Source organism: Rhinolophus hipposideros (assembly GCF_964194185.1).
Source record: "Rhinolophus hipposideros genome assembly, chromosome: 12".
Lineage (NCBI taxonomy): Eukaryota > Metazoa > Chordata > Mammalia > Chiroptera > Rhinolophidae > Rhinolophus > Rhinolophus hipposideros.
Window position 1 is genome coordinate 63,017,987 of NC_138058.1, and position 19,978 is coordinate 63,037,964.

A 19,978-nucleotide genomic window follows, 5' to 3' on the forward strand; every position below is an offset into this window, starting at 1 on the left:
GAAGGAGATGGTGAATTCTGAAATAACTTGAATTTATAGTGAGATCCTATTGCGACAGGCTGCCTGAAGCCTTTCATTTCAGTGAATCTTTGAGTTTTGCCTGCTCCTGTGTTTGCTGCTGCTGATTCTAAATTTCCCAGTGCATTGAGGTTCTTGCTTCTCAACTCTGCCTTCCTGTATTTTCCATAATGGATGCAGGTGTGTGGTTGGAGGTAGAACAAATTCATTCCTGGGGCAATTTGTGACTCCATCACACTGTGCAACACTTTTTCCCTACCACTTAATTTAGCCTTCCTGCCTTGTGCGTGGTGATGGTCCTTTCTATGTGATAACTCCTGATGAGAATTAAGTCATCTCACTTTCTTTACAAGGAACGAATGAAAAGAGGCAATGTGCATTCCAGTCAGGGTTAGAGTCTTCAAAACTAGAGTAACAGAGGATCTTGAAGTCCCATTTAAGTCCCTGAAGTGTCAACTGGTTCCTATAAAACCTACATTTATTCCCCAGTTGGCTGACTGCCTCAAGATATCCATCATAGAATCATGATTTGGAAAGCTAGAATCCTTTGACCTGTGGCCCTGGTTAGTTTTTCCTTTTCCTTTTTTTTTTTCTGTGTCATTTAAATCAAAACTGACAGGGAGAAGAATAGGCTAAAAGAGCTATTTCCCTTTGCTGCTTAATGGGATATGAAGCCTTAGCTTATGATTAAAAATAAAACTTTCCACTTGGGTAAACATAATTTTCTCTCTTTATTTTTTCCTAGAAATAATCCCATTCATTTATAAGGGTATGGTAATTTAGTCTAAAATAATTCCCCTTTAACATCTTCTGTTGTAATTACTTGGCTGTCTCCTTCCATCTTCTGTGAATTTTGGACCATTCAGAGACTGAGCTGGCAATATAAACTGTGGGGGAGACCAAAGAAATGGACCCAGTCCTATAATGCCCAGTGAAGACACAGACTCTCAATAACACCCTATAGTTGGTATCAGACCCAAAGATGGAGCAGCCCTTGAACATCCTTTTCTATGTCATGGGAATTTGGGCTTTTTTGAGGGGATAGCTGGGAGCACATCTCTGGTCTTAAGACTAATGTGCACATCCAGGTGGGTCTTTGGCTGGTCCAGCGAGAAGCACACATGGTCAATGCTGCTGTAAGGGAACTTGCTGTGGGGATAACTTTTGGGAAACATTTTATCTCAGGCTCAGTGTTCTTTTTCTTCCCCCAAGTGCACCAGCTTTTCCTTAAATAAGGAGAAGAGGCAGAGATTTGTCATTTAAAATTATCTGCAAGTCCCTTATGGGGTTCAATTAGTCTTGGGTTTTGTCATTCTTAACACTCACTAAACTAAAGTTTTGAAAGCTTATTTTGCATATATTGATGTGCATTAAAATGTAACAAATAGTTTGGGATAGAGTTAAAAACATATATATATATATATATATATATATATATATGAAACAAGATTTTATTTCTCTTTTGGGGAAGAAACTCAGAAGTTTTCTACAGCTTTTTTAATATTGAAACTTAATGAGTCTACCTAGTGCTGTTACTGAGACAGGAATAGTAGGTTATGCCAAGGAAGGGGCTTGTCCCTAGGGCATGGAAGAGAAGGCCTAACCAGACTTTAATATAGAAAAATAGATAAATAGGGTGATAATTCAATCAGAAGGCAATGTCCCTATCATGCACCAGGAGAAAGCACAGCTGGAGAATTTGAAAGTGATTTGGAAGCTAAAACCTCTCATTGAATTACAGACAAAAAAATCAAGTTAGGGTTGGCAGTAGAGTGAAACCTGGTTGTGAAGTTGTACAAACGGGGCTGCCAGCTCTTCTGTTATAAGTCACAATTCCTCAGCGAGCCCAGCCCACCTCAAAAGTTTGCTTTGGGTTAAATCCAAGCCAATACCATTCTAAATCCTCCCCCCGACCCCGAAAAAATACATAATAAAAGCAATTGTTTCTGATTTATTTGGTAGCCATATCTCTGGGGACTGGCCCTGAGGCAGTCACTCAAATCAATTTTTGTTAATAAGCCCTTGTCAGATTATAGTATAACCCGGCAGGTATGTGATGTCACAACACTACCAGTTAAGGAGAAATAACTCAAAACAGACATTACTATTTACATCGAGTTCATACTGGCATAGATTTAAAAAGTTAAGGTAAAATACATTTGTAAGATAATTTAGTCTTTGTCTGCAGCCCAGTTTGGGATCTGTGGCAAAAATCCTTAACTTTGTGTTACCTACATGGTACCCACTAATTTCTTGGTCTTGCATTTTAGGTCAAATGAGCACTTATTCTGTCCTTATGTTACAGAAAGACACAAAAGTGAGGTGGACTCAGACCTTTTCTTCAAGGAACTCACAGTCTAGAGATGGAGAAAAAAAAAACAATAGGAATATAAACCCTAATTTTGTGTGACAAGGATCAGTGTCAGAAGAGAGACGGTGACAAAATGCTATGGAAGTTTGGAGGAGTGGGATATCACATTTTTATCACTGAGGAAAGGTCAGATTGTTCCATAGAATTATTTGCATTCCATATTCCTTGTAGGTCTTAAACTACAGATTTTCTGAAAGTTGTTTTTAAAGGAATGTAGAGTTTTCTAACTTGCTTATATTTGTCCCATTTTTCTAGCATCCTTAAAGGTACTTCCTCCTCCTTTTTCTGCCACCAGAACACCCTCTTCTCCTTCCATGGTGAACTTCCAACTGACCATTGGAAGGTTATCTGTATGGTACTGTGTAACCCTTACACCTCCTGAGAGAGAGAAAGGTGACGTCTGGCTTCTGGTATCCCAGTCCTCAGTCAGTGCCCTGTAATGCAGAACCTGGCTCAATCGTTTTTCTCCAAAGAACATTGGTTCCATGGAAGAGAACTTTGGTAATACTGGAAGCGATTCATCTCCTGGTCCATGTTTAATCAGCAACGTGGTGGGCCTGGAAATCAATTCGCAGCCTGGTGCTCTACCCAGAAGTCAAACCAGACCCCTTATGTTGGAACTCACTAACAGACACCATTTATGGTACTCACATTACTATTTTTATGCACTTTGTTTGTAGTTTTTGTGCACACATTCTATCTTTTGATAGCTGCTTTAGTACAGGACATATGCCTGAATTATCACTGTATCTCTCATAATTCCTGGAACAAAGGCCCTCGTTGCATTCTAGAATAGATGGGTAGGTAATGAATGAATATAGAGTTTCATTCATGGGTATTTCTAGACCTTTCTATAGACTTTGAGCCTTATTTCAAAATTGTTCAAAGAACTCTTTTGACAATCAGGGTCACATTGTTTCAACTCTCTGAGAGTCAGTTTTCTCATCTGCAAATGGTTGGTTGAGACTTCAGACATGGAGATGTTCTCCAGTTGCCCAATACTGAATGTTAGGACTTTTTGTAAGTCTCCATGAACTAAACAACTAAAGCAAGTGTTGGAGTATAGATTGCTTTCCACATACTGGGAATGGGTTGTATGGCATGGTTTTCTTCCATCTGGTGTGAACATTAACTTAGGCAGATACAAAAACTCTACAGAGCTATGTGGGAGTGTATACTTTAAGAAAATCAATTTTCAGATTCATATGTCCTCTTTCCTAAAATTTATCCTGGAGAAAATTCCATTACACTGCTGTTCTTTTTTCCCCACCTTATTTTTCACATTCTTCCTGTTTTCACATAATAAAGAAAAAATAGTTTCTTACCCACGGTGAGTGACTCTCATGGTGGTTCATTGCCCCGGGAAGGCAAAACTTCTGAGCCACCAAACCAGGGGCTACAGGGAAGTGTCTTGCTTCAAAGAGAAGTTCTGAGAAAGTAAAGCAAGGATGGAAGACCTGGCTTCATCCAGGTGACCCACTAGGGACAATGCTCTGTGTTTTTTTCCCCCTGTCAATTTACATTTGAATTAGAATTTAAAAAGAGATGCTTGCCATTAATGTATTAACAAGTTGATTTGAACTCAAGAATGCTGAAGTCAAAAGGTTACTCAGAAGCAATTTTCCCTTTTTAAGGCAAACTTAAACAACAACAAAAACAACAAAACAACCTATCTTAACCCAAGTACCAAGTATATTTCTGGGATACTTTTTCCTTCAGCCAAAATGACCAGTAGTCATCACTTTGGTAGTGCTGCTAATATCGCAAACCATGATTACCATCACAGCCATCTTGCATTTAATGAGTGCTGTACACATTGTCATATGTAATCTTAACCATCACTTCTTTTTTCATATAGCTTTATGATCAGTTGTATTTATTTTTCAATTGCAGTTGACATTCAATTGTTTTTAATTAAAATTGTTGGGGTGACAGTGTTTAGTAAAATTACATAGGTTTCAAGTGTACAAAATAACTTCTTACAGTACATAACGGTTTCCTTTAATTTGGACATGAATTGGGATCGATTGAGTGTTTCTTTTAGTTTGCACAGCTCTTACATGTCAGACATGTAGTAGTTTCAACCTAAAGCCTAGCTTCTTAAATTTTATTGTCTGCCGAAATGGGCTACACTTGCCCTAAATGTTTTAATGGTTTTTAAAACCTGAAATTTTGTAGACACTCCAAAAAAAAATGTACATATTTTAAAACTATTTTAAATGAAAATTACAGTCATTTTTGAGGTATAGTGTGATGGGAATTTAAATAGCAAAATTGAAGCTTAGTGTTTCCACTAAGTTCTGAAATAGAATTAAAGAAAATATATGGGAAAAAACGACCACATGTGGCCTAAAATATGGAGGAAAACATCTATGTTCTGTTTGGTAGTGACTAAACAATTCAATATTTAAAGTTGAATTTAATGCCTATTTGTCCTTCAGAAATCTTATAAATAAGAATTTTACAGTCAATATAAAATTTAAGAGAAAATTTCTGCACTAAATACATATCATGGTTTATTGATCTTAAGGTTACTTTTCTAATTTCATGGAAATTAAATGTCTGTAAATAAATTGTCCAAAGTGGAAAATTTCATATGCTTCAGAAATGATAACATATTACATTTATAAACTTGTCATTATTTAGTAAGCAATTATTATGTGCCAATCGCTCTGTTAAGTGCACTATGCATATTACTTAATCTGAAACTCATGAGTTCTCAGTAACAGAGATACCTTTGTTATCCACATTTTATAGATGATGGAAATTAATTTAGTGGAGATGAAACAACTTATGTCACCTACTAAATGATGGCGTGCGATAACAACATAGGCTACTTGACTATAAATGGTTCTATATTGAAATATTGGTAGACATTATGACTTTTCTTTCACGTAGTCATACAATGCATCCTATTTACATTTTCACATTATCCTCTCTGGGCTAATAGAGTTACATGGACTCAGAAAGCTTAGGAAATGTCATCAGACTAGAATTCAGTCCAGGGTGACCTAGAATGAGTAGCTTAGCTCAGTTATGCAGCAAGTCTGTGAAACATGAATTGTTCAGTCGGTTTATTTTTCTGTGCATTTCCCCATCATGGTGGCAACATCAGAATATAATCAGAGATATGGGGCCAGTTGGTTACAGACATGACTTAGGAGGCACATGTGAGGCCTTTCCATGTTAGAAAAGTAATAACCTCGTCTGGGTCCTCATCCTAATTCTTCCACCTCCTAACTCAATATGATTTTGGCAAGTCATTTTTCGCAGCATTTATTTCCTCTTCTGCAAAATGAGGATGATAGTGTATCTCCTTATAGGGACATTATTATGCCAAAGGAGAAAATTTATTTAAAGTACTTAGCATAACGTGAAGCAGTGCTAAGCATGCATTACACATGTTAGCTAGGACCATATCATCATTATTTTCATCACTGCTGCTATTTACCTATCACATTCTGTGTGATAAAAGTCATAGATAAAACTTGAGAATCTATGACAATTTTGAAAAAACTTTTAAATAATTTCAGAATTCTACATCCTCTCTGAGGACTGGACAACACTTTGGAGTCCCTCTGCTGTGTGACATGCCGTCAGTGTCTTCCCACGCACTGTTTTGTTAAAGAAAGGCCCTGAAAGCATGGTTGGTGTCATGGAGTAGATTGAAATACTATCTAGAGTTGTTATTTATCCTGTTTATTTATACATTGCTTCCTGAAAATCTTTCTTGAAAGAGACACAAGGCATCTTGAGTTGGGATCTATTTTATAAGATATTCTGATATTCGTGGGCAATGGTGACCAATGGTGTGAAAAATAGCGGGGGCTCTAATGAGTCGTATTTCTGATCTTTGCTTTGTGATTGGCCTGGAGGACAAGAGACCTGGGAAGGACAGTCCAAGGCACACAACATTACACAGTGCAGACGAGCAGGCCCAATACTTCATGTGCTAAAGCAAAACATCTTGCCGTCCTTGCTGCAGGAATGTGGAAGGGGCTAAAATGTTTTAGAACAGTCAAATGCTTAGCATCTGGGAGCCAACTTCTGTAGGGAAATATTGTTCTTTAAAGTAAAGAGCTGTGAGTAGCCAGCAGAAAGCAGCAATCTCTTCATCTACTCAAAAAAAAATGAGGTGGGAGTGTGTGTGTGGCAGGGGAGGGGGGGAGGGGGCTTCAATTTGGGACACAGACACTGATAACTTTATTAAATATTGATTTTTGAAAAATGTATATATTTCCACTAAGCCATGAACCAGAGAAGATCAGAGTTGGTGATAAAAATAATTATTAGTAGTATTTCAGTTTTATTGCAAACAAAATGAGTTGGCATAATCTATGTATATAACTATATATAAAAATAAGTCCCATCTATATGCCACTTGGAAAGTGGGTGCCACTCTTTCTTCTGTGACAACAAGGCTCACTTCAGAGTGGAATAATATTTGTTTCTATCGTGGCTTCAGGGGCCAGCAACGCCAGTATTTCTGGCCCTATCAAAGATTTTCAAAGACTATTAACCCAGGCTCAGAGAAAAGGGTGCAGAATTTGTAGCAAGCAGGGGTTTTGGAGATATTCTTTGCAGCAAAAACAGGCGAGGAAAGAACTACTTGAGCAAAGACCAGGCATAAGCAGAGACCTTGCTAACTCCACACAACATTTATTTGGCATCAGGAGTGTTTCAGACTCTAGGAATCCTGAGAGCCTTCAAGGTCAGTCACCTCTGTAGAGCTTAATGAGGAGAGACTATTGATTCTGGCAAGAAGTGTCACCTAAACTCAGGGATACAAATGTAAGCACAGGGGGGGTTATGCTTCCGGTTACAGAACATGTGCTTCGGAAGGTGCTGCCGAGAACGGTGAGCTTCTTACCACTACAGGTATTCAGGCAGAGGCTGGACAAGCACCTCTGCCTCAGGGGATATGCTGTGGGTGGGGTATTGCGTTCGGTCAGACACCCCCGAAGCATTAAGAATTCTATAATCTTCTGTGGGCTCAAATTATCTTTTGTATAATGTGTACTGTTAGAAACGTAATGAGAGCAATACACATGTTGTTGTTGATGATAATGAAGATAGCTACCATTTACTGAAATTGAATGTGTTCTAGGTACTTGCACACATGTCGGGCAATACAAGCATATAATTCTTAACATTACCCTGAGATGTTGATGTTATCACCGTTTTGTGGATAAGGAAACTGAAGCTTAGAATGATGACTTGGTTTAGGCCCTTAAATATTTCAGCGTGGTATAAGACCCATAAGTGCAAATAGTTACTGACACATTTAAGTACCTATGGAAACATAACAGGGCGGAAACTGTTCCAGGCAGTACAAATGACACACACACGAAATGTCCATCAGCCTGAGACGTGGCTGGGGTCGAGGAGAAGCTTTATGGTGGAGGTGGGAACACATTCTTAAGAGGATGGTCTATTTGGTCAAGTAAGTGGAAGGTTTGTGCTTAGTTTAAAATAAAATCTTGAAAAAAAATGTGCTAGGTGGAATTTTACTGTGATGTCAATAACTTCCCATGCTGTAGCTATCAAATTGGCTTTGCACTCTGGATAAATATCTGCTCCATTTTATTTGGCTTTAAACCCAAATTACAGGAGACACAAATCACTATAAGAAGAAATACCCCAATTAATTGAGAGTCCAGTTTTCAATCTACTTGCTTCAGTCTTCTTAAGCCACATATTTAAAATCCCTTTAGATAATGTTGGTGGGATGCTAAGTAAATCCAGATTTTAAAAATAGATTTTGCTTATACTTTTCTGAACTCTTAACCTTGCTAAACTTTTCTGTGAGAAAGGAGATGCTGACTAACTTTGCAAGAAACTGAGAGTTGTGTGTGCACGTGCACCTGTGTGTAGGGAGAGGTTTTTTTTGTTTTTTTTTTGCCTTTCGTGAGATAACGTGAATTATACATTGGAAGATGTGAATTTTGGAAAAGGCTTTACCACTGAGGTCTTCTGCTTAATCTTAACATTTCCATCTGTGAAATGTGGCCCTTGTACCAGCCATTATGATGGACTTATCTTGTAATAGGATCTCATGATTTGGGGTTTTTTGACATAAAACAGGGAGTAGAAGAACGTCACCCTTGAGTACATCCCATCTTCTACATTATGACTTCGTGGAGCAATTTTGGAGGTCATTACCATTATTCATTTAAGGAAGGAGCAATTCTAGTGTAAATTAAACCAAATAACCAGTCACTGGCATCTTCAAGGAAAAGGAAGTTTAGATAACCTCAATTAAAAACAAATATCACTATAAATTGGTTTTTCCGCTTCTTGAACTTCATATAAATGCCTGTAGTCTACGTACTCTTTTGTGCTTGGCATCTTTTGCTCAACATAATATCTTTGAAGTTCATCCGCATTGTTGCATGTATCAGCAATTAAGATTTTGCCTTTTGCTATATATATGTATATAAAATATACCTCAAAAAAGGAATGGAAAAATATTAAAGGGAATAAGCAAGCAAATAGATGATGTGTCCAAAATGATAACCTCCTGAGTTTTAGCACAGGCTGAGATTTGGAGGGATTATATTATAGGATAGGAGGGATTAGCTGGGGAAATGTTTTGTACATCAGCAAGGCACTTTTTTCTATGTTGGTTCCTTGCTTTCATGTAATCAGAAGCAAAGGAAAACGACTTTTGCTCTGTAATGTATCAGGTTCCCTCATTGTGATCCCACTCGAGACAATATTACACGCCTTGGTTTCTTGAGACATGGAGATGGCACATCTCATCAGCAACAGGAAGGCACTGGTATGTGCATCTGTTCTTGTAGCATGAGGTAGGGGTGCGACTGACCACAAGCAGGAAGGCCAGCCTCCACGCCAGCATTTCCTGCTGATCAGAGCCAGTCCCTGTTCAGCCTGATGTGCTTCCCCTCCATTCTGACTCTGGGTGGCTTACAAAGGAGCCAGACAGCTCATCATCATGGCATCCCAGAGCTAAATTTCAGGTGGTAGGTTTTCCGGAGCAGTAATTCATTCACGTCAACTGGCATTTATATGGTGGTTATCGCATACCTATCTGTTTTTAGGTAGAACTAAATCATGATATGATCTTTCAAACTTTCTGCCTTTCGTTCTCTTATTCTCTATCATCACTGCCGATATGAGCACCATTTGATATATCATAGACTTGGAGATACTAATCTCTCTGAAAAGTGAGAGCATCTTCCATTTTTCACTTTATTCCTCACAGGCTCTCTCACCCTGGGGTATCTTCACTCATACTTCATTTCTTCAGTCACTCAATATTACACACATATGTTATTCATGGTGATGAGGATACATTGTAAAACAACAATACGCACTGTCCTGTTTTCTTTTCCACCATTGTACCTACTACCCATTGTTCAAGAATCCACGTAATTTCCATCTCCTTCAGGAACACTTCCCTCTTCTGAGCTTCTGCAGGCCTTACAGCATTGTCCTTGGATACTGCAGCCTAGTAACTTTTCCTATACAAGATTGGATTGTCACCTAATTCTTGGTGACAATCTCGGTGGTACTTTTGTCCCTCAGCAGCACTATCACCTCCAAGTCACCGTGCATTATATGTAACTGGACTCCTGACCATTTGTGACGCAATACAATGAATGTAATGGGTGTCAAGGGAACAAGGAAATGCATATTTTATCTCTAGCAATGGTATGAAGGAGTAGACCTTGATGTCCAAATGTATCCTGGGTTTCGGGCTGAGCTCCAACATCTCTTAAAACATGGGAATCATTCTAATGTAATTCCATTTAAAATAGCCTAATAATTTGAACCTGAAGATGCCTCAGCACTACCTCGGGGCTTGGCATATTTCTGTCACTCAAAAATATTAATTGTCTGACTTTATCATGAGGATCCCATGGGTGTTGCTTATTTAAAGAACTAGAAGTGTGTTAAAGGGCCTCTGAAGCACTCATTGGCTGTGGGTGGTGATGTGGGAGGGGCCTCTTATCGGAGAGTGGAGCATTCAAACAGACAATAGAGAACACTGGGTTGCCTGAGTGGCTCTGGCAGGAGAGACTGTCATGAGCATGGTTTTATTCCTAGTCTCACGGTCTTTATTCATAAGTGCAACCCCTAAAGGAAGAGTATGGTTTGGCAGCAATAACATGGACCATATCTCTCTGGTTAAGTATATTTAACATCAGAGAGTAGAGAACCCATGAATTATGAACGCTGCCTTGGTTCCTAAGTTCTACCAAATTTTCCCTCAGTCAACAAGCCCTTAATAGATTCTATGCCCTCTTCCTTCTACTTAGAGCAAGTCAACTTTGGAAGGGGTTGCCGCTGGAGCGTGAGGTTCTTGTAAATATGGATATTCAAGCAGAGACTGTATAAGCACATCTCAGGGGATATGCTCTGGGTGGGGCACTGAGTTAGATCTGACACCCCCCTTTCTATCCTTCTTCAGTATACCCACGTTTTCTCTGTGGAGGTTATATGTGAAAAACTCTTTTGAAAGTGGGAAGAAAGGTTTCAATGAGGGTGCTGCAGGTGTCCTCTCAAGCCCCATCAGTGCACAGCGGGATTTCCTGGTGAGCTCTACAAAGATAACCCAAGTGTACCCACGTGCAATACTGACTTGCATCCTTGAGTATTTCCACTTAACAATTTCATCTCCATTTTCATTTCCCACAAAGTGAACTCAAACAGCTCACCACCTACATATCCCACAGGCTTCTGTGAGGTTGAATGTGTTAATGGTTCTAATGTGCTTTGACCTTCTCTCCTGAAAAATACTGCAAGAATACAAAATATTATTATTATCATTTCACAGACATTTTGCAGTTCCCACTGGTTAGTTTCATTCTCTCCATTAATCTTGAATGCATTAAAACAGCTAAATAAAAAGTATTCTGAGTAAATAAGGATACCCATGGTTTTTAAAAGTTCTTTATTCTATATTTTGATATGCATCATCACCTTCTCCTGACTGTCCACATAAACTGCCATGGCTAAACAGCCCTGTAACGATATTGCTACTTGGCTATAATTTAACCTGCTATAAAGATTATTTATTATAAAGAAATATTTCCAGTTAAAATTTAGCAACTCCTTTCAAGTAGATTTACATTAAATCTTAGACTGAATTTTAGAAACATTGAGCAGAACAAAAATAAAATACAGTTTATGTTCTCATAAAAGATCTGCTCCTCCGCCAGCTCTTTAGCTTCTGTTTTCCTTTGGGGCACTTTGCCTCTCTAGTTAGAATCAACTTACCTCCCTCTCCTTTCCTTTCCTCCCTCCTCTTCTTCCGTCTCTCCCTTCCTCCATCCCTACATCTCTTCCTTCTTGCCTTCTAAAAAAAAACACAAATTGAACACAGCCCTTCTTAGTGTCAGGCATATTGTCAGTCCTAGATACACAGTCAGTGTTGTTTTTTTTATATACCAGCCACTGTTTAAATTCTTGAGAAGACAAAGGAGATTGAGTTCCTGCCCTTAAGAATTATGCAGTCTAGAGAAATAGAGGTATACATATATAAGCACATAAATAACAGTATATTCTTACAGTGCTAACATAGGGAATATAAAAAAAAAATGTGAGACTTAATAATTTCTCAGGAAGCTAGTAAACCATAACAGTTAATGGCATAGACTTGGAGCCAGACCACCTGGGATAAAATGTTGGTCTTTCCACTTACTCTCTGTGTGACCTTAAACAAGTTGACAATCTTGCTGTGCTTCATTTTCTCTTCTGTAAAAAGAGGATGGTAGTAGTGCCTTCCTCATGTTTTTTTCTTTTTTTCTTTTTTTTTAATATCAAAAGAGTTCATGTATGTAGAGAACATAGGTCTGTACCTGGAATGTAAAAAACAATAAATGTTAGCTATTATTTTTATTGGGGATGGGAATAGATCATACACAAGCACACACATACACACACACACACAATCAAACTTGCACTTTAATTTCTTTTCATTATCTTCCTATTTCTTCCATGTCTTTCATAGCTAAATTTTGTGAATGGGTTTTTTATTTTCTCTCCTAGACACCTCCATTTACCCCTTTTATCTCGCACTTTCAGTTAACTCCATAGGCACAGTTAATCAAAGTACTTGGGGTCTTTCTGAACTCTGACAGTCATGTAGTGCAAAGATTGCAGGCATGCTTAGACAAAGGTGTGTGAGGACTGATCCAAGGACACTTCTGTATACTGCTTCCAGTGACCTCATTTTACTATGAGAAGAGGCTGTCCCATCCTCACTGCAACCCACTCCATGTGGGCTTTCATTCCCATCACTGTTTAGCAAAATGGTCAAGTGTCTTCATCTTACCAAACAAATCCGTGTCCATTTCCAATTTTCTCCTATTTCAACCCTCTGTCCTCAGTCATCATGAAAGGCCAAGTTTTAGATAAGATGGAGAGGTTTCTTTTTGCTATCTTCCCTCTCCTCACTGTGTGCCCTTCTTGCGTTCATGCCAAGCCTTTTAGTGGCAGCTATTTCTTCTCCTTCCCTCATTGCTAGTAATTTTACTGGAAACTGCTAAACATGGAGGAAAGTTTGCAGTAAACCTACCCATATTGATTTGGTGCACAGACCTTTCCAGGGGCACTTAAGATTTAAAAGAAAAGTCCAGAGAGACAATCTATAACACAAGGGCATACATCTCTGATTTAGGCATCAGGGAAAATTTCTGAGCCTGGAGACTCTCCTATGTTCCTTAAAGCAGACCCTATGAAAATCCAGCCCAGTGCTATGAACATCCAGCCTCATTTAAAGCCTTACCGACCTGACTGGAGATTTATCTCTACTTTGAGTTTCCTTGTTGAGATTGGAAATTCAAGGGCCTGGAGGGACATACACAGAGGTAACGGGAAGAACAGGACCTGTTGCTTACTCCATCCCAGTATCTCTTCCTGACTGTTTATTGTTGATCTCATCTCCTAAATGTCAATTTCTTTTTAAAAAGTCTTAAGCAGGATCAATAAACAATGTACTGTCAGTGAATTGTCTTATGTAGATTAATATTGTCTTATTAATCTATTACAATATCATGGACAATGAGAAATTTTGAAGGGAGGGAACACTCAGCATGGCTTCAATATCATCGAAGGAGGAAGAAGCTTACCTGTGAATTTATTCTCAGAGTGAACTGGTAGTCTCAAACTAAAGTATTTGTAAAGTATCGTATACGGTATATTAAAACATCAGAATTCATCAAATTAAACTTGCGTGACAATGAGTAAGATGTGTGTGTGTGTGTGTGTGTGTGTGTGTCTCAGCATGACACAGACTTTTCTGAGGGACTTTATGCTAATAGCCACCATAGTATCACCAGGTTTCATTAGAGATGAATAATAGACACACATCAATTTCTGGAACACTGAAAGCTGACTGCATATCCATTGTGATATGGTTACAACAAACATTTTAGATTCTGGCATACTCTGAAAAGAAAATTATGGTGACATGGTGCTACTGCCAATTATCTGGATACGGCTGACTGTCAAAGCGACCAAGTCCAAAGTCAAGCTTGTGATTTCCCTTAGATTGACGGGTTTTGAACTCTAGGGGGTTGAGTTTCCAATCAGATTTTCTTGTCTCCCAGACTCAGCCTGGGCAAAATTGCATTTTCCTTACTGAAAGGCTGTCGTCATATGGCCACAGAGCCTGTTTTACCCTCCACACAGTGGGCTTTGTTTCTGATGTGGTAAATACAAGGACACAGAGAGTTATTGATGAACCATCTCACACTTGTGGTAAGGAATTTCTGTCTGTGACTCACCAACCTATGAGACCTATAAGTCTCATAGGAGAAATGTTAAATTAGGCTCCTCAGATACACCTTTGTTTCTTTATACTCAACCCAATATCTAGGTTATTCCATTCTCCCAAGTGCTGGCAGGATGATTTTTTTCTGGGATTTCACTTGTACTTGCTGTCCCCCTCTGCCAAGGATTCATCTTGTGGAGAGAATTTCATTCTTTGGGCTGTCCCATCAACCCATGAGCAAAGCCTGTTAGCTAGGCAATGAAATACGAGGTGTTATCAATAAATACGGTGAATATTTAAATTAACAAAAAAAATATTACAGTAAAAGACACATTGCCATTTATTTCCCTCCAAATATTTCACCTCGCTTCGAACACACCCCGTTGTCTTGCCACTTTCTGAAGCAGTTCTGGAAGTACAATTCAAAATGCTTTTCTTTCATGGTTATTTTGACTTTGGGGAAGAGCCAGAAGTCGCATGGTGCCAAATCCAGTGAATAAGGTGGATGAGGAGACATCATAATGTTTTTATTTGACAAAAATTGCCATTCCAGAAGTGATGTGTAACACAGAGCATTGTCATGATGGAAGATGAAGCAAAGACACTCACGAAAGAGGACTCCCAGAACTGCTTCAGAAAGTGGCAAGAACGATGGGATAAGTGTGTTCAAAGCGAGGGGGATTATTTTGACAGGGATTAATGGCACTGTGTCTTTTACTGTATTTTTTTTTTTAATTTAAACATTCACCGTATTTTGTGATCATATTTCATACATGAACAACTGACCACCTTTTACCACCTTCCCACTACCACATGACTCCAAACCGCCAGCCTCTCTGGCTTGGCATGTTGCAACAACCTCCTAAACTGATCTTAGATGCTTGCTTACTTGAAATCCATTCTACATAAAACATCCAGAATGATCTTTCTAAAACTTAGCACATGTTACAAGTCTACTGAAAGTCTTGTAATGGTATCCTAGTTGACTCAGAGTATACGCCGGGGACCACCTAGCAGAATGGCCACCCACGTTGCTGTGTGAGAGCTGGCCACCTGCTTTGTCTACCTCTCTCCCCTGGTTGGTTCTCCATCCCCCAGAGCCACATTGTTTTTTTTTTTCTGTTTCCTCAAACTCACTGAGCACATTCAAGCCTTAGGGCTTAATTTGCATTTTCTGATTCTCCAGGCTGGCATGATTTTTTCTGAGTTAGCCACATGGCTTCTTACTCCTTTCCTACAGATTTCTGCTCAAGTATCATCGCCTGAGAAAGGCCTGTGCCAAACAGCCTATTTGCAGTAGCATTCCCCATGTGCACGCTGTCTCTCCTTCTAACCTGCTTCATTCCTTTCTTACCACATAACCCTGCCCAACATATTGTTCATTTTTTTGTTTATTATCTATCTCCCCTCATTAGAGTTGGGCACCCTGAGCATAGGGGGCTTTTTCTGTTTTGTTTACTATCAGATCCACTCATCTAGAATGGTACCTGAGAAAGAGTAGGGTTCAGTGCATAAAAGGCTGAGTAAATATCAATGGCCCTTAGCACGGGGACTTCTTCCTTTTCTTTATGACCATGCACTTGGCCATTTCAGTGCCTCCCTCTGACAAATGAGCTGTTGGAATCTGGCTTCTTGATTGGACCTTCCTCTTTGCAGGAGTATGTTTGACATCTGTGTAACTCATGTTTGATAATTCCATTATTCCAGCTTTTATAAGTTCTCACCTGTCCTTTTTGGGAAGATTTGTAATTATGGTATAGAATTGGGTAAAAAAACAATACCTTCTAGTGTCATTATATATGATCAAGGCATTACCTAAGCCACTTATTTCAAACATTTCTTTAGCAGATGACACTGTGGCCTACTGAAGCAAAGTAGTTTTCCTGTTGTCACACGGCAAGTCACATTTGGAGGTAGAAGTCAAATACAGCACTTTTCCCCTTCACTGTCCTATCCTTCAGATCAGTTCCTGGGGCCATCTATTTATGATCTATTTGCATGGAAGGGTAAGGGGAGGTGGTTCTCCTGTACTCCGGCATTGTACTTTTTAAGGGACAGAATCGGATAAGACACATGCTCCTCTCTGTGGATTATCCCCCAGGGCCTCTAATTCCCTCATTCATTATTTTGTCTTGGAACCATTAATTATTTTTCTCTATGTCTGTGGTTGTTCTGGTTATTACTTAATTCATTTCTGACTTGTCCAAATGACACATACCATTATGAGTTCTGACCACTTAGCTCATGTAATTCAATGTCACAGTGCAATACCTACTATGTGCTACCTACCCATTCTCTTTAACTGCATAGCCTGAGTTTGAATTAACAATTGTGTTCATGGAGACACACATTTCTATACTGGAACATTTTCTTCCTGCCAAAGCCAAATGTTAAATACATTTATTTTCAGCTGAAGTTTTAGAAAGCAAAATTGCATGGTTGGAGAGTGAAAAATCAAAGTATCATTTTAGGATATGTCAGGTACAATTCTAAATCCGTGAGCAAGGGTTGGAGATTTGCTAAGTACAGATCCAGGCTGGTGTTAAAATTAGCATTCCTGTAGAATACAGAGGAGCGGCAAGGCTAGCTCAGCTGTGCCTCAGGGGGCTGCACAGGCTTGTTCATTCACCTGACTTTTGTGTTTCTGTGAATATTTAGCTGGGCTTTTCCAGCATGGGGTTATCTACTAGCTTAGCCACCTCTCTGCATCCATAGGTGTATGTAAGTATAAATGCACTAAGCACTTTTCACCCCGTGGTTTAGGAGAGCTGATTAGATTCTGATAACATACACAGAAAATCAGACGTCACACCCTATTTTCATAATTCATATCCAAACAGACTCTTGCATGAGACATAATTCTCTTTTCATATTTTCTTTTCTTGCTCACTGTACTCAGTGGTTGTTTATGCTTGCAGTGAAATTCCTAAAGGAGACATCATTAGGCATTTTGTTTCAAGACAATAATAACTGTAATATGAGGCCACCATGCTTCTGGTGGCCTCGCCTCACATGCTGCTGAGCCTGTTATTATAACATCTTCACAAATATAATGCCTTTTTGTGCAAAAGTGAAAAAAAATCAACACAAAAAGAAATCTCTTATTAAGGTTTCAAAGGAGTGGATTTTCGGTATCTGAGAAATGTATGAAATAGACATAGATGAAAGGAGACATAGTCAGAAATGAAATATCTTCATGATTAATCAAAGACAAATAATTCCATCACTGAAAAATGAATCTATGTTTAAAGTTTTTCTCTATTCCTTAGCCTCAGAATTTTGCAAGACTTTGAACTTTCACTTTTGGAAATGAAACTACAGAAAATTTTTCCTCCATAATTTTTTAACAAAGTGGAACACGATACTTAAAAGCATGTAATAATTGGTTGCTATTGCCTGTCAGATGAAAGCCCAAACTCCTGGTCCTGGGCGTCCTCCACAGCTGGATATCCCTCACCAGGCCAACTTCATCTCCCTAAATCCTTAGCAGGGAACATGGGTTCCAGTCATCCTCACTGCGAGCTTCTGTCTCCATCTTAAATTCTTTCTTTGCACCTTTCTCTCTCTTTGAGCACCTTGATCTTCAAGAACTCACTGATGTCCATAAAATACTGAGAGCTGCTTCTTAATGCTTGGATACAGAAATGCTACTAAATGAAGTTTAGTCCCTATCTTCAAGGAAACTTTCCTTCCTGCCCAAACTCACATTTGTCTCTTCTTTACCTAAACTGTAGTAGCTCCGATCAATGCTCACAGCTGTCGGGCCCAGCCCGCTGTAGCCTTATAGGCTATTTTGAAGTGGTAATAGATCATAAATTCCTCAAGAACTGTCAACACTGCCTAAACTTCTTTGACATCCCCCAGAGTGCCTAAGAAAGTGTGAAGCACAAGGCTTAGTGAGTGTTTGATGAGCTAATATTTTCAAAGAGAAATCTTCATTGTTTAAGAAAAGGATAAATCCTCTCTTTCCTCCACCTTTCCGTGCGCCCGCCGTGGTGCGCGTGGACGTCCTGGCCGATGCTCTCCAGAGCATCAACAGCGCCGAGAAGCGAGGCAGACGCCAGGTTCTCCTCAGGCCATGCTCCAAGGTCATCGTCCGCTTCCTCACTGCGATGATGAAGCACGGTTACATTGGCGAATTTGAAATCATTGATGATCACAGAGCAGGGAAAATTGTTGTGAACCTCATGGGCAGGTTAAACAAGTGTGGAGTCATCAGCCCCAGATGTGACCTGCAACTCAAAGGTCTAGAAAAATGGCAGAACAACCTGCTGCCGTCCCGCCAATTTGGTTTCATTGTCCTGACAACCTCAGCGGGCATTATGGACCATGAAGAAGCCAGATGAAAACACACAGGAGAGAAAATCCTGGGATTCTTACAAAGGGATGTAATACATACGCGCAAATAAAATGCCTCAATTGAAAAAAAAAAAAAAAAGAAAGAAAAAGAAAAACAAGAAAAGAAAAAAAATAAATAAAAGGATAAATCCTCATCATTAGACATGACCAGATAAGGTTCAGGTAATTATTGTTGGAAATAATTTTCTTAATAAAAATGTCAAGTGGCCTGGAAACATTATACTCCACGTCGAGCCTTTTTTAAGTGTCTGTCCTTACAATTAGCATTTATATTCTGGATACTTCCTTAACATCTGTAAAACTCCTAAAAAATTTTCTTTATATGGAATACTCAAAAACACTTGCAATGAGATTTACAGTAGTAGGAATCTGCTTTCCCAGTGTGTGATATTATCCGGTAAAGCATTTGCCAGAAACAAAATAAAACTGATAGCATTGCTGTAAATACATCTTTATACACCATCATTATGAAATACTACTTTCATATAACATTTTATGGTAGACGATGACATGCATGTTCCTTATTTTGTCCTACTTTATTTCATCTCGCTTAATCCTCACATCTAGATTTCCATCTATTATTAAAGAGGAAGAAACTGAGCCTCGGAGTTGTAGTGGAGGAGAGCTGTCTCAGATGAACAGAAAACATCTTTGACAGAAACTCAACTACAATTGCTTATTCTTTCTACTATGGCAGTTCTTCTCTGCCATAATTCTATGATACAAATATTGGCCTTTATTAGTTATACAAGAAAGCAAAACTGAGAATTCTTCTTTAAACGACTTTTCTCAGATAGTCCAGATCCACAGACCGATATTTGTAGACTCCATTTTAGCATATGATTTCCTTTTAACATATATCATTGTACCTTGTCTACCATATGCCCACAAAGCAGAGGTGCAATATACTTTAGTCGAGTAAGCAAATGAGAGAGAGTGTAAGCTCAGTAAATATTGGATTAAGGCAGGGAGACAAAAGTGGATCTATAAGTTTCTGGCTGGTAAATTTCACTTCATAAATAATTTGGTTTAAAAATTGGAAGAAAAAGACTCCCATCTTTCATATTATGTGGATACTATTTCTTTGTGTTCTTCAATAAGGTATTAGTCTGGGTGACATGAACTCTGCTGCAAGGCACTTACTTTTTAAAAATCATCTTGAGCCTCTGTTAAAGACTGTTGTTTTAATACCATTAAAATGTTTTCAGTATCCATCGGATACCCTACAAAATCTTTACAACATTATTGATTACGTTCCCCAAATTGACTTTCGTATTAGGAAAAAAATAATAAAGGTAAAAAAAATGTTTTACAATTATTATTCTTGTCAAATGCCAATCATCTGTTTTGCAGACAGGTGGGATAGGTGTTAACTTTGGTGATCCCAGTGAATCATGTCTTTTGATATCCATGCCCTTGTGTGGCCCCCTCCTATAAATCTAGGCCATGACCTTTTTTAATCATCAAATGTAGCAAAATCACAGGATACC

General features: G+C 38.8%; 1 pseudogene across 1 annotated transcript in view; it reads left to right on the plus strand.

The window, feature by feature from the left end:
* Nucleotides 1-18,538, plus strand: part of LOC308506031 (small ribosomal subunit protein uS8-like) — a 68,813-nt pseudogene extending 50,275 nt beyond the window's left edge. The window contains exon 2 of the transcript in view: nucleotides 18,077-18,538. The product of the transcript in view is annotated as a small ribosomal subunit protein uS8-like (transcript). The remainder of the gene's footprint in view (nucleotides 1-18,076) is intronic.
* The last annotated feature ends 1,440 nt before the right edge of the window (nucleotides 18,539-19,978 follow it).